The 13,416-nt window shown below is 47.4% G+C and overlaps 1 pseudogene; it reads right to left on the reverse strand.

The window, feature by feature from the left end:
• Positions 1-11,575: 11,575 nt before the first annotated feature.
• On the reverse strand, positions 11,576-13,127 carry LOC137206467 (protein FAM161A pseudogene; annotated as a pseudogene).
• Positions 13,128-13,416: the final 289 nt, after the last annotated feature.

Raw genomic sequence — 13,416 nt, forward strand, 5'->3', positions numbered from 1 at the left:
GATTAGACACATTTCGTGAGCACTTACTAGGTGCCAGGCTTTGTGGCAAATGCTGGGAGTACATCAGGGAACGTGATCCGTAAATCCCGGCTCTTCTGGAATCTAATCTCTACAGGGAGAGACCAACAGACAAGATACACACATAAATACATAAAACATGGGATATGATAGAGAGGATTGAGCAGAAAGCAGTGCTCCCAGACAGGAATTGGCAAGAAGGATTATGATGGCGGATAGAATGACAAGAAGGTGACGATTGAGCACCTCACCTGATGGAGGTGAGGAAAGGGGCGACCTGAAACGTACGTGCAGAGACGCTGCAGCAGAAGTATGCTTCACGTGTTCGAAAGATCAGCAAGTGATTTTTTGAAAGAGCAGAGTGACTGAAAAGAAAGTGCTAGAAGATGAGTTAGGAGAAACTCGAGGTCAGCGGCAGATGACGTACGACTTTAGAAGTCGCCAAGGACCCTGGCTTCTCCTCCAGCGAGCAGGGACCCACTGGAAGGTGGAAGAAGAAGTGGCAGCAGATGGTAAGTAGTCAACCAAGGGTGACACCATTGTCGTTATAATTGTCGCCGTTATTCAGAGGGTGTGGAAGCAGGTTGGACTCACACCAGAGATGTCAGGTTCAACGTCCCTTCTCTAGAATTCCTTCCCTGACTGCCCAAGTTGGATGGGGTGCAGCCTTCCGAGCACCGACAGGCTTCTGAAATCTCTTGGGTGGGGCTGGGGTGGGGAGCTGGCCGGTCTTATTCACGATCATATCTCAGAGCTGAGCACCGTACTTGGCACCTAAGAGGTGCTTAATAAATACTTGTTGGTTAAAGGAATGAATGTATATTTACAAAGGCCTGGGGGTGTGGAAGGGCAGGTGTGCTCAGAAAGGGTGAGAAAGTGGCTGGTGAGGAGTGGCGGGTATTGTTAGAAGGAAACACCTGAGCTTTGTCCATTCAAGGCGCACTCTGGAGCCTGACACCCAGGAACAGGAAGAGGGCCCTGGCCGGCCCTGGTCACACGGCTGGGAAAGGTGACCCAGAGGCCACAGGGACTCTGTGCCAAGAAGTCCGGGCTTTTTGTGCCCAACTTGATGAGGCTTCTGCCCTCCAGCCTCGGGGCCACCATACGCCTTGGCCAGCCTCCTCTGCAAAGCTTTCTCCCCAACAGCGATGCTCGGCTCTGCTGGCCGCAGGATGGTCACTCGGAGAGCCACGTGGCGGCACTCCGAGAACGTAAGCGTGTACATGCTCTCGGACAGAGCAACCTGCCCCGTGGCGAAAGCCCAGAGCAGGGGTCCTCAACCAGGACAGTCTTGTACCCTAGGGGACACGTGGCAATGTCTGGAGATGTTTTTGGCTCTGATAATTGTGGGCAGGGGGCTGCTACTGGCATCTAATGGATAGAGGCCAGGGACGCTGCTAAACATCCTACAATGCATAGGACAGTCATCCACGTCAGAGAATTATCTGGTCCAAATGTCAATAGTCATTATTATTCCCTAAGGAGCCTTTTGGGGCATTTTTCCTAAGTGCCCACCCCCGTGAAATTTTAATACCACAGGGATACTATATATACTATATGAGTTTATGTGCTGTAGGTATAGCTGTGCTTTATACATAAAAAGAGTTAAGACTTTTAAGCATCCATTGACAGATGAATGGATAAACAAAATGTGGTCTAGACCTACAATGGAATGTTACTCAGCCTTAAAGAGGAAGGGAATTCGGACACAGGCTACAACACGGATGAACCTCGAGGACATTATGCTAAGTGAAATAAACCAGTCACAAAAAATCAAATGCTGTATGATTCCATTTATAGGAGGTACCTAGAGCTGTCAAACTCATAGAGACAGGAAGTAGAAGCGTAGGTGCCAGGGAGCAGCTGGGGAGTTATTGTTTAATGGGATAGACTTCCAGGGTTGTTGGTTGTTTTTGGCTGTGCCGTGCAACTTGCTGGATCTTTGTTCCCCAACCAGGGATCGAACCCGTGCCCCCTTGCAGTGGAAGTGCGGAGTTCTAACCACTGGACCACCAGGGAATTCAGTTTCAGTTTTACCAAATAAAGAGGGTTCTGGAGATGGTGGTGATGGTAGGGCAATAATGTGATGTACTTAATGCCACTGAACTGTATGCTTAAAAATGGTTAAGATGGGGGCTTCCCTGGTGGCACAGTGGTTGAGGGTCCGCCTGCCGATGCAGGGGACGCGGGTTCGTGCCCCGGTCCGGGAAGATCCCACATGCCACGGAGCGGCTGGGCCCGTGAGCCATGGCTGCTGAGCCTGCGCGTCCGGAGCCTGTGCTCCGCAGCGGGAGAGGCCACAACAGTGAGAGGCCCTCGTACTGCAAAAAAAAAAAAAAAAGGTTAAGATGGTAAATTTGTGCCATGTATATTTTAGCACAGAGTTTTAAAAGAGTTATATTTTTCCAGCCCCCCCAAGAATCAATTCTTGCCCCCATGGGGAAATATCACACCTATTGAGAATGCATAGTCCAGTGAGGTTCTTGTACAGGACACACATGTTTGCATATATGTGTCGGCATGGCTTGAGGAGATGGGACCTGAGTGTTCCTCCCCCGTGACTGTGGGAGGATGGTGGCCGCCCTGCCGTACAGGACGGAGGTGCTGATGGAAAGATGCTCGAGGTCAGAGACAGCCTGTCACAGGTGCTCCACAATCATACTCTCCAGGTTTTCAGAAAATCCATGAGCAGCCAAAATGGCTCTTTGCTTCCTCTAGTTGACAACTCAATGACAATTTCAAACCGACCTCGGGACTTCCCTGGCGGTCCAGTGGTTAAGACTCCATGCTTCCACTGCAGGGGGCACGGGTTCGATCCCTAGTCGGGGAACTAAGATCCCATATGCCGTGTGGCACAGCGAAAAAAAAATAGAAAAGAAAAACAAACCAACCCCTTCACTAGATGCCAGATAATAATCCATGTCTCACTGCCCCTGCAAAAGCAAGAGTCACTGTTTCTTGCGAGATTCTTTCTCATAAACAAGAATCACTGTTTCCAGTCTGCCTGCAGTTTGTTTTCTTTCCTCTCTCTTACAAATTCCATTTTTGCCTTTGTTCCTTGAAGCCCTCTACGAATGTGAGTCTTCCTCATGTGAGAATTAAACAGCAGGCAACTCACTAACTAAATGTCTCTGAATTATTCTTTGACAGTAAGGAAAATATGCCAGATACACACCAAGGAAGATGATGAGACAGTTACAAACAATGCCCCGGATGTGCATACACAGCACAGGGAGGTCTAAAATCACGCTGCAATACCGTTTACAGAAGTTGGAAATAGATGCACACGAAGCAATCACACATGTTTTGCCAAAACACGCATACAAACAGGGTACATTCAAACATGCTAAAGGGAGGAAAGGGTGGAGATGAGAGGCACTAAATGGATTTCTAGAACAAGACCTGGACCTTGCATAACCAAGGATGATAATGTGACGAGCTGAGGAGGATGACTGATCCAGCGTTCTGAGCCTGGGGTGAAAAACAAAACGAACGAAAAGAGGGAAAGTAGTCGATCCCATAATGCCACATATATAATTTTAAAATTCATACCCACAAAGCAATGCTTGCATATTTTAGGCACAATCAATACAGAATAAAAGACAAAAGCACAGCTGACAGCTGACAGTGGTAGGAGGTGAAAGTGGAGGATGGACTAAAAGTGAATAGACACAGAAATGAACAAGTCAGTCAAGGGCTGGGACTGGTCTGGACCAATTATGATAACATGTCATTAACTGAGGAGTTGGCTAATCCCACTCTCACCACCCAAGGAACAAACGAGCCCCAAATAGTCATAAAGCATCAGGCCTAATTCACCTGCATTAGTTAAGACTCTGTTACAACCAATTGATACCCACTGAGTTGGCTTAAACCCAGACAGGGCCACTTTCTCATAAAGAAGCTGTGGGGTCTCCCGGATCTGAAGGCTCGTGGCAGGTCGGGTCTATGCCAGCCCAGACGCGGAAGGCATCTGTCTTGCTGTTTCTCTCTGAGTCCCTGCTTCGTTCTCTGTCTTTAGATCCACTTTCTCTGCTTCTACTCAGAGAATAATAGCCATTCCTTACGGTGTATCCTCAAACCAGACCAACATGCCTCCATTTGCAAGAATGAAGAGCTTCATCAGTTGACCTGGACAGATTTCTATGAGATATTCTTAAATAAGAGAAAAAGAACAAGGTGCAGAAAAGAGTGTGCAGATCCCATTTTTGTACAACAAAGAATAGTTGGAAAAAATCCCAACGACTTGCATATATTTGCATGTATCACATAAATATAAACATAGATAAAAATATAAGGACAAATCAGGGTATTTTGAAATGATACATTAAGAGGTGTTAACCTGGGTTAATCTCATGTTTGGTTACAGGGGTGATGCAGGTGAAAGTGGGAGGAAATAGGAACAAGGGAACCAAGCACTGTACTAAAAACTGCACACTAACCCATGTAAAATTATGTATAAAGAGGAAATTAAGCAAAAGGATAAAGAAAGAAAAAGAGGGTGCAAAAGAGAAAGACATAAAAATGCATCCAGGCTGAGATTGAAATCCTTATGTCACATTCCAAATCCTTAGGTCACATTCCAAATTCCCAGGGAAGAACTCTGATTAGTCCAGTTTGGATCCAAGGCCACCTTTGGACCAATCAGCTGTGACCAGGAAGCAGAATCATTGTATATAAACATGTCTGTTCCCATTTCTGTATGTAGAGGGGATGAGAGGAAAGGTCCAGTAACCTGGGGGGTGCTTGGGTAGCTAATCACATAAAACAAGTTTTCCACTAATTCTTTTTCTCTGAATTTCTAGGAACTTTAAGGAGAAGAGGGGCATGAACCAAGTAAGCTCTGCGTACAGTTTAGGAATTAACCAGGTAAGTGAGGCAGGGACGACATAGGCAAAGGTTCTGGGGCACAGCAGAGCATGGGACCATCAGGGATCTTTCAGTAATTCTGGGTGGCTGAGTGGGAGGAAAAACAGTAAGAGACAAGATGAGAGTAGAGACATAGGCAGGGGCCAGTGAAGGACCTTGGTCACCCTGGTGAGAGAGGAGGTCAGCAAGTTTACAGGACGGATCACATAGACTCTGGCATGCCATTGTAAGGACTAAGCTTTTCCTGGAATGAGATGAAAGCCACTGGTGGGCTTTGAGCAGAGGTAGCACATAGTCAGACTTAGGTTCTAACAGGAAGGAGATGCCACTGATATCTGCTCCCCAAACTCAGCCAGGCCATACAACAGACTGATGTATGTTACTTCTTCTCTGGAGCAGTTTCTAAGGTAAGAATTCAGCCCGTCACCCCGAAATACAGCAGGCCATTAGCCTCCTATCTTAATCAGATCTTTTCTATGCTATTAAGCAATTTGGGGCCATTTTAGAGAAGATTTTGTTATTTCCCTAAATCTCTGGCTGCTTCATTTAGACCTGGTGTTTAGGCGGAATGCAATTAACACATTCCAAACCTGGTTTCCCCTGAAATCCAATCAATTGTAACTCGTTTTTAAATCATGCCGCTTTCTCTAATTGTGAGCTGCAGCCTCCACAGAATAGCGATTTAAGTCAATTATTGCCTCGCCTGCATGAAAATTGTGCTATTTATGTTGGCAGTTCCCCCACATTACTGATGAGCTTCCTCCAGCTAATGGAATAATGAAAACACAAAACAGATTTACTGTTCTTAATAAGAAAGAGAGATAATGAAGGCAAATTAAAATGGAAGTTCAGATCTGCGTGGTGAACAGGTAATGCAGTTTCTCCTTTTAAATTAACACTCGAATTCTCAAATGCTGACGGCAGGGGTTGGGGAGGAACTCAAAATTCTATTAGACACAAGTGTGCCCCTTGGGTTTGGTTTGGGAGATTGCGGTCTTCCTTTGCACGTCCTGGAGTTTAGTTTACGGGACGCTGTCAGGAGCCAACCCCACTGCTGCACGGTTCCTCCATCCCCACCCCTGCACCCCCATTTATTAGAGTAAACTCACTTTCCACCAACCACCAGGTTTGGCTCATTACATGCATTAGGTCATCTAACCCTCCCCAAATTCTACAAGCTTGGTGGTGTTATTATCACCATTTTACATTAGAGGAACTTGGGGTTAAATCACGGGTGCAAGGTTCAAAGCTGCATGTGAATCTAGACCAGAGTTTCTCAGCTTTGGCATTATAGTCATTTGGGGCTGGATAACTCTTTGTAGGGGGAGGGGCGCCCCTGTCCCCCAGGTGTGACAACCAAAACCTCTCCGGACATTGCCAGATGTTCTCTGAAGGGCAATGTCATCAGTGAGGCCCACTGGTCTAGACTCTGGGCATTCACCCAACACCCAGGCAGCCTCTCTTGCCAGAAAGGGCAAGCAATGTGGGCTTGGGATGTGGGAGACTGGAGTCTGCATCCTGCCCCTGCCTCACTGTGGGATCCAGGACAAATCATGGCCCCTCGTGTGGGCCTGGGTTTCCTGACCTGTCAAATGGGTGTAATAACACCAGAACCTGGAATCTGGTTTGACTCGAGAGCTTTGGCCAAGGTCATAGACAATCTGATCAAGTGAGAAGCAGCAGTGCAAGGGGAGGGTAGAGAGAAGAGGGTCAGAGAGATACCAGGGGCCAGGCAAGCCAGCTGGGGGGTCCAGTCTGGCAAGAGGTAAGGCCTCAGGGAGGGCCAGTAGCTGGCAAAGGCAGGGCCGGACTCTGGGAGGCCAGGAGAGTTAGACCCTCCCCCACCCGGTTCCCTGCCTCCCACCCCTCCCTACCTACCCTCTTCCACCTCCTCTGCACCAGCCATTCAGTGTCATATACCCAGTTACCCCTGCACTTCTGCTGTGCACTTTCTCCTGTACTGGGGCAGGTGCTTCTGAGTGCCGCTGTGGAGGTTACCAGAATCACAACGGTGATCATAATAAATATGAAAATGGAGTGCCATGCTAAACCCTCCACGTGCCTCATGCCATGAGGTCCTCCCAGTGGCTCTGTATTCTTATCCATATCAGCCCAGTGGGACCGCCCATTGCTAAGTACCCCAGAGGATGAGGAGAGAGAACAGAGTCCTCTGAGGCCAAGGCAAAAGAAAGAGAAAAGGGGCATTTGCTAGTACGAGCTGCCATTTACTGAGTGCATACTCTATGCCAGGCCTTATCCTAAGTACCTTAAATGGTTTCACTCATTCACATTCACTGCTCACCATAACCTTTTTTTTTTTTTTTCATTGGCAGGCGGACTCTCAACCACTGCGCCACCAGAGAAGCCCTCACCATAACTTTTTATCTCTATTTCATAGAGAGGCACAGAGAGGTTAAGCCAGTTGCCAAGTTTGCACAGCTAATAAGTGGTAGAGCTATGATTTGAACCCAGGTGACCTGGCTCCAGAGTCTGTGCCCTTGACCTCTGCCCCTCAGAGCTGATGGCTGCAAAGTCCACCTGGGGAATTTAGGCCCTAATCTTACCTTAACCTTCACGTGAGTGGTTGGAGCTTCCTATCCCGAAGGGACCGTATGGGAACAGGACGCCTCATCAGGAGGGGACTGTGGATGGGTAAGAATGGCCTTCCATGACTCAAGCTATCCCAGACCACAGGATATTTGCACAGGACTTGGATGGGTGCACCAAGAAGGACTGAGTTTGGCTTTCCCTGCAGTTCTCTGGAGACCAAAGGCAAGTTGCTTAATAAAAAAAAGCAAAAAATTACCTGAGTTTGTGGACCAAGAATAATTGAAGGACAGCGCTCCATCAATAAGAAAAGGGCCCAGCGTGGAGGTTGGCACGGACCAGGTGCTTCGTAATTGTTAGCTCCTGCCCTCGTTCCTTACCACTCCACCTCAACCCCCAGGTTGGCTGACCCTGCGGCTGGGGGTCTGTTTGGAGTAGTTTTGCGGTCTTCTTACCACCCCCATCTCTCACGAGCCACAGACCACTCTCCCTTGGTGACTTTCTTTTCGGAGGCCAATGCTGAGCTGTGTGACCTTGGGCAGGCTGCTTGACCTCTCTGAGCATCCACTTCCTGGGGGGTTGGGCAGGATCTGTGGACTCCCTTCCAGCTCTAAAGTTCTAGGAATCTCCACTCTGCTCCCTCTGGCCACCTTCTTCTCTCCTCTTCTCCTCCCCCCTCCTCCACCTCTATCTGTCCTGTCTCCTCTGTCTGCACTATTCTCCACATACCTCTGCCCACAGCTCCAAGCCTCTTATCTGGATCATGATTTCCCAGGGATGGGGAGCAGGACAGCAAAGAGAAGACCCCTTTCTTTTCTGACAGGTTCAGGCTAGATACCAGGGCACTCGGCGTGCATTTTCCAGAACTTTCTAGCACAGGTAGAGCTCTGCTGACATCTGGTTGGCAAGCTAAATATTTACGGAGCTCCTAAGATTTCCCGCCACATTAAGCCCATTGCTTTATCTCCCGTCTGCACACAGCCCTTCTCTGTTCACCTTGGGTCAGGCATTTCCCAGAATCCTCTGGGTTTCAGGCAGCATCTCTCAGGAGGGTGATGAAACCACGTCCGCCTCTAATCACTTCCAGTAATAATAATAGTTCCTGACGTTGTATAGGATTTCTCAAAGCCCGCTTGTACACGTTATCTCACTCGCTTCTCACAATAACCCCGAGACTTAGACTTTCTTTTGAGTCCCTTTTTAGAGAGCGCTGCTAAGCCACCTGCTGCCCGGCCCCCAGCCAGAGCCATGAGCAGCCTTTCTCGGGCCATCCTCAGTGGCCAAGGGCCGGCTCATCCAGTTTCAGCTCATCTGTGGGCCCCAGGACAAGAGTATAAATGGAGGCCCACATACCCCATGCCTAATATGGAAAAGGTATAAACAAAGCTAAGCATTTTTTTTTTCCTCCTACCTTGACAAATATGTCTGGAAGGCCAGGTTTGAATGTAGAGATCTCAGACTCCTCACAGTTTCATGCTGGAATGTGCTAGAAGCCATATTATACATGGCCTTTTTAGTTTCATGAGCCAATAAATTTTCTTTATGCTTCAGTCACTTACGTTTTTGTCACTTATGACTAGAAGTCCTGATAATACATCGCTGTGGAAGATAGACCAGAGGCCAGGAAGGTGGCTCAGTTGTCCCCTTGTGAACTGTGAAGGTCAGAGGCCCACAGTAATTTATGACCAGACCTTTTAGATAAAGAAATAGTGATAGGAAGTTGATCAAAGAAGGGCACCAAGAAAATGTATAAATCCCTGCAGAACATGCACACACACGACACTTTTTTAAGATAAGAAAATAATGCAGAAATACCATGGGTTTACTCTCATAGACTATCACAACTCACCTGGTACAACCTCTTTGTTCTACAAATGAGGAAATGGAGACTCAGAAAGAGGCAGTGACTTGCTCAAGGTCTCACAGCTCCTGAACAGCAAGAATCATTCATCAAAATCAGCAAATATTTATTGATCACAAATACTTATTGATCACATACCGTTCCCCAGATCTTTTGGGAAGCATAGGGATACCACAGGGCAGAGGTCAGCAAACTGTGGCCCCTCTGTTTTTACAAATAAAGTTTTATCGACACACAGCCCTGTTGATTGGTTTCTGTATTGTCTGTGACTGTTTGTGTTGCAGGGGCACCGCTGAATAGCTACAACAGAGACTACGTATCATGAGAGGGTTGGGCTCAGTCTTGGGTTCTGACCACCTACAAGGTGATATACCCCATCTCGAAGCTTCCACCATCCTCATTGGAAGACCCAAGGACCCTTGGGTCAGCAGGGCAGGCTTTCCGGCTCCTCTCCCCCCCTTAGAAGAGGCCAGGGCAGCAATCTTGACTTCAGAATCTTTATTGGAAAATAAACACTGTTAATGTACAAGAAATCCATCCAAGGGTCCAGTCAAAACATCCCCGTGTGGGATTGATGCCATTCTAATGGACTCCAGATGTCCCCTGGCCTCGGGGTCCCGGTGACCTGAAGGAGAGAGGAAGGTCCTGGGGGAAGAGACATGGTGGATTTAGAACCCAAAGAGGCATCTTTATCACCCCAGTTTCTTTCTGGTGGAGAAGTTTGGGGGACTCCTTCACCCTGCCCTGCTCACAAGACCCCGTTGATCTCTTCCCTCAGTGGTCTCTACAGCCCCCTTCTCTTGAGTTTATTCATCCGACCAAAGGAAATACCCAGCCCCGGGGGTTAGGCTTCTACTCAGAATCAGAGCCGAGGGTGACTTCCTGCTGACCAGGCTGAGCTGGAGGTCTGAGTCTCTGCCAAAGCCAGCCAGTGTGGGAGAGAGAATTGTGGAAGGAGCTGGGGGTGAGGGGCAGGGGGCTAGTTATGGATGGAGGGGGCCAGAGAGAAGTATCAGAGCCCAGAAAGGAAGACACCATACTGGGGGTTGGAAAGGCGGCCCCAGAAATGGCTCTATTGGTAATGATTTTAAAGATTACTGTTCAAAATCACCATTTAAATACCTCTTCACTCACTCTTCCATTTAAATACCTGAGCTGGCCCCAACTCTTTCTCTCCCAGGCCTCATTTCCTGCCACACTGCCCATCACCCACTGAGCTCCAGCGACACTCGGTCTGCTTGCCGTTCCTCCAACGGGACAGGGATCGCCCTGCCTCCAGGCCTTTGCAGCTGCTGGTTCCACCGCCTGGAGAGCCCTTTCCTTAACCGGCTCCAAGGCTGGCTTGCTTTATTTGGATAAATAAATGTCATAAATGGGGAATGGATGTCATTCCCCAGCGATGCTTTCCCTGTCCTGCGTAGAACGTCTGCCTCTTCCCCATCTCATTCTTCTATCTCTTAAATTGTTTCATCTTTTTTTCATAGCACTTCTCTACCTGCTATTAGATGGTGTATTTCATTGTCTGTGTATTCACTTATTTTTCCACGTCTCCTCTCTGAGCTAGGCTGTACGTGCCACACAGGGACTGCGTCTTGTTCGCTGCTTTGTCTCCAGCACTTAGATCGGGGCCTGGCACTCACAAGGTGCTCAGTCAATCTTTCTTGAACAACCACTGTGCTAATACATTCCTTTTTTTTTTTTTACAATTTTAAAATATGTATTGATTCATGCTTTCCAGAACGTTTTTTTCAAACAATTCACCAAAGGCCAATACTCCCCTCTGCTCTCAATGCTAAGCAATTTTTTCCACCCAAAATGATGAAATAATGTATATTTTTATACCTAATCAGTTTGTGACAGCTGTGATTCTCAAACACTTTTTAAAAATAGAAGTAAGGGGGCTTCCCTGGTGGTGCAGTGGTTGAGAGTCCGCCTGCTGATGCAGGGGACGCGGGTTCAGGCCCCGGTCCGGGAAGATCCCACATGCCGCGGAGCGGCTGGGCCCGTGAGCCATGGCTGCTGAGCCTGTGTGTCTGGAGCCTGTGCTCTGCAACGGGAGAGGCCACAATAGTGAGAGGCCCACATACCGCAAAAAAAAAAAAAAAATAGAAGATCAAAGTTGCAAACAGACCATAGGTAGTGATTTTAAAAACTGAATAGACAAAGCCTGACTCCAACTGACCAAATCACCCATCAGCTGGATTCGGCCTTTTCAGGCTACATGAGGACTTTGCTCAAGAGACCTGCACATATCAGACGGATTCCCATAGATGTCCTTAACACCACAAGCGCAGCTCCTGACCCCCGATGCTGCCAACAACAGCAGGGGCACAGAGAGGAGACCCTGCTGACTGATTCAGTTTTATTCGTCAACACAGTTCTCTTCTCCACTCTCTTCATCAGCTTCACCTGTTTCCTTGTAAGAATCTTGGCTGTTGGTATCAGCAAGATAATTTTCTTCCCCATTCTCTCTCTCTTCTATTTTTTCTTCTTCATTAAAGCTTTCTTTATCTTCAGTGAAACTTTTCATCTTTTGATTGCTGAAGTACTCAAATATTTTTCTGCTTTGGCCTTTCTCTGAAACAAACATCAGATATTCCTAGCGCTTTTAAGGTGTTAGAATAATGCCTTTCTGCTGTCATTCTTGCATTTTTCTGAGCAACTCTTTCAAACGGCAGCAGCCTGTTTTTAAATTTTTCTTCTCTTTCTTCTAGTTCTCATCGGTAGTCTCTCATCCTTTCCTTTTCACTCTTTCTTGTGGCTTGTTCTCTTCCCCTGGAGGACATCGTGGGCATGGGAGGGTTGAAGCTACAAGGCACAGACTTTGCAATTGTACTTCTTACGGGTGACCTGCACCTTGGAGACAGATAAGGCCAATATGTTTCTTTTAAATTTTCTTCACCTGCTTCAATATCTGACAAGATTTTCTCTCTTTTAGTGGATGCACGTGAGGCTGCATGAAGGTCAGATGGTTCACAGACTGTCAGGGCTTTTGGACGCTTCTGTTCTGAATGATGTTTCTGATATCTCTCAGGACGGTCTTCGGAATCAGCAGCCTGGCACCTAACGTTGTGTTTACACTTGGACGTTTCAGCCTGTTCAGGACACTTGGGCTTCCTTGTAGCATAACTTCTGCGAGCTGGACTACAAGGCAGAGGGGATGAATTCTGTAAAAAGTCTTGGGTTCTCTGCTGCGTCCTAATGTTTCTACAGAGCTCTTCTTCTGTTAACTTGCCATTGATAGTTGAACCATAAGTAGATCGAGGTATAGGTCTAGCTTTAAATCGGTTTGTTTTCTTTTTAGACTTAAAAAAGTCTTTCAGCTGCTTTTCCCAAATTGCTCGCTTCTGTTCCTCCCTTGCAATAAACTTAAACGGCTTTTGCGAGGCCAAAAGAGCTTCTTCGTTTTTCTCCTTCGTACACCTCCTCCGTTCTTCATTTTGCTTGACTATATCATGATAAAGGGGGAGAAACACGAACGCAGGAACTGGGTTGGCTCGGAAGTTTTTCTTACACTCTGATTCTTCTTGTTTTTTGAGCAGTTTGCGTGCCATTTCAATATCTGATTTAGATTTCATGTTCTCTTTTCTTCTGCTCTCTAATCATCATTTGAAAAGGCTCAGGTACTGTAATCTTTGGCACCCATTCTTTTGGCTTCTTTTTTTTTTTTTCAAGTGCTGGCAAGTCGGCATCTTCAAACTGAGTATAATCTTCAACAGAGAAGTTTGTCCACATGTTGTTGATGAGCTCCTTAGCATAGGTCATTAGCTAATACTTTCTTGATGTAAAAATATTTAAATAACCCATCAGATCAGACTCGCACCTTGGGAGAGTTGACCGCCCCCAACGCCGCTCCTGGACTGCCCCAATGCCTGCCCTCCCCCACCCTACGTCCCTAGAGTCAGGAGCAGGTGACCGTCTCTCTGTGATGCCGCGTGTCTGCATCCTGAGAGCTGGGAGCATGTCTCATGCGCTCTGGTTGTCCTTCCTCACATCCCCTCGCTGCCAGAGGATGACCACTAGAGAGGGCTCAACAACAACAAAGGCAGGAATAGTCATTCAGCTTAACAACACGGAGCCCTAGTTAAGCCTCACAACAACCCTGGACAGGAGGCTGTAAC

This window comes from Pseudorca crassidens, chromosome 15 (genome assembly GCF_039906515.1).
Source record: "Pseudorca crassidens isolate mPseCra1 chromosome 15, mPseCra1.hap1, whole genome shotgun sequence".
Classification (NCBI taxonomy): domain Eukaryota; kingdom Metazoa; phylum Chordata; class Mammalia; order Artiodactyla; family Delphinidae; genus Pseudorca; species Pseudorca crassidens.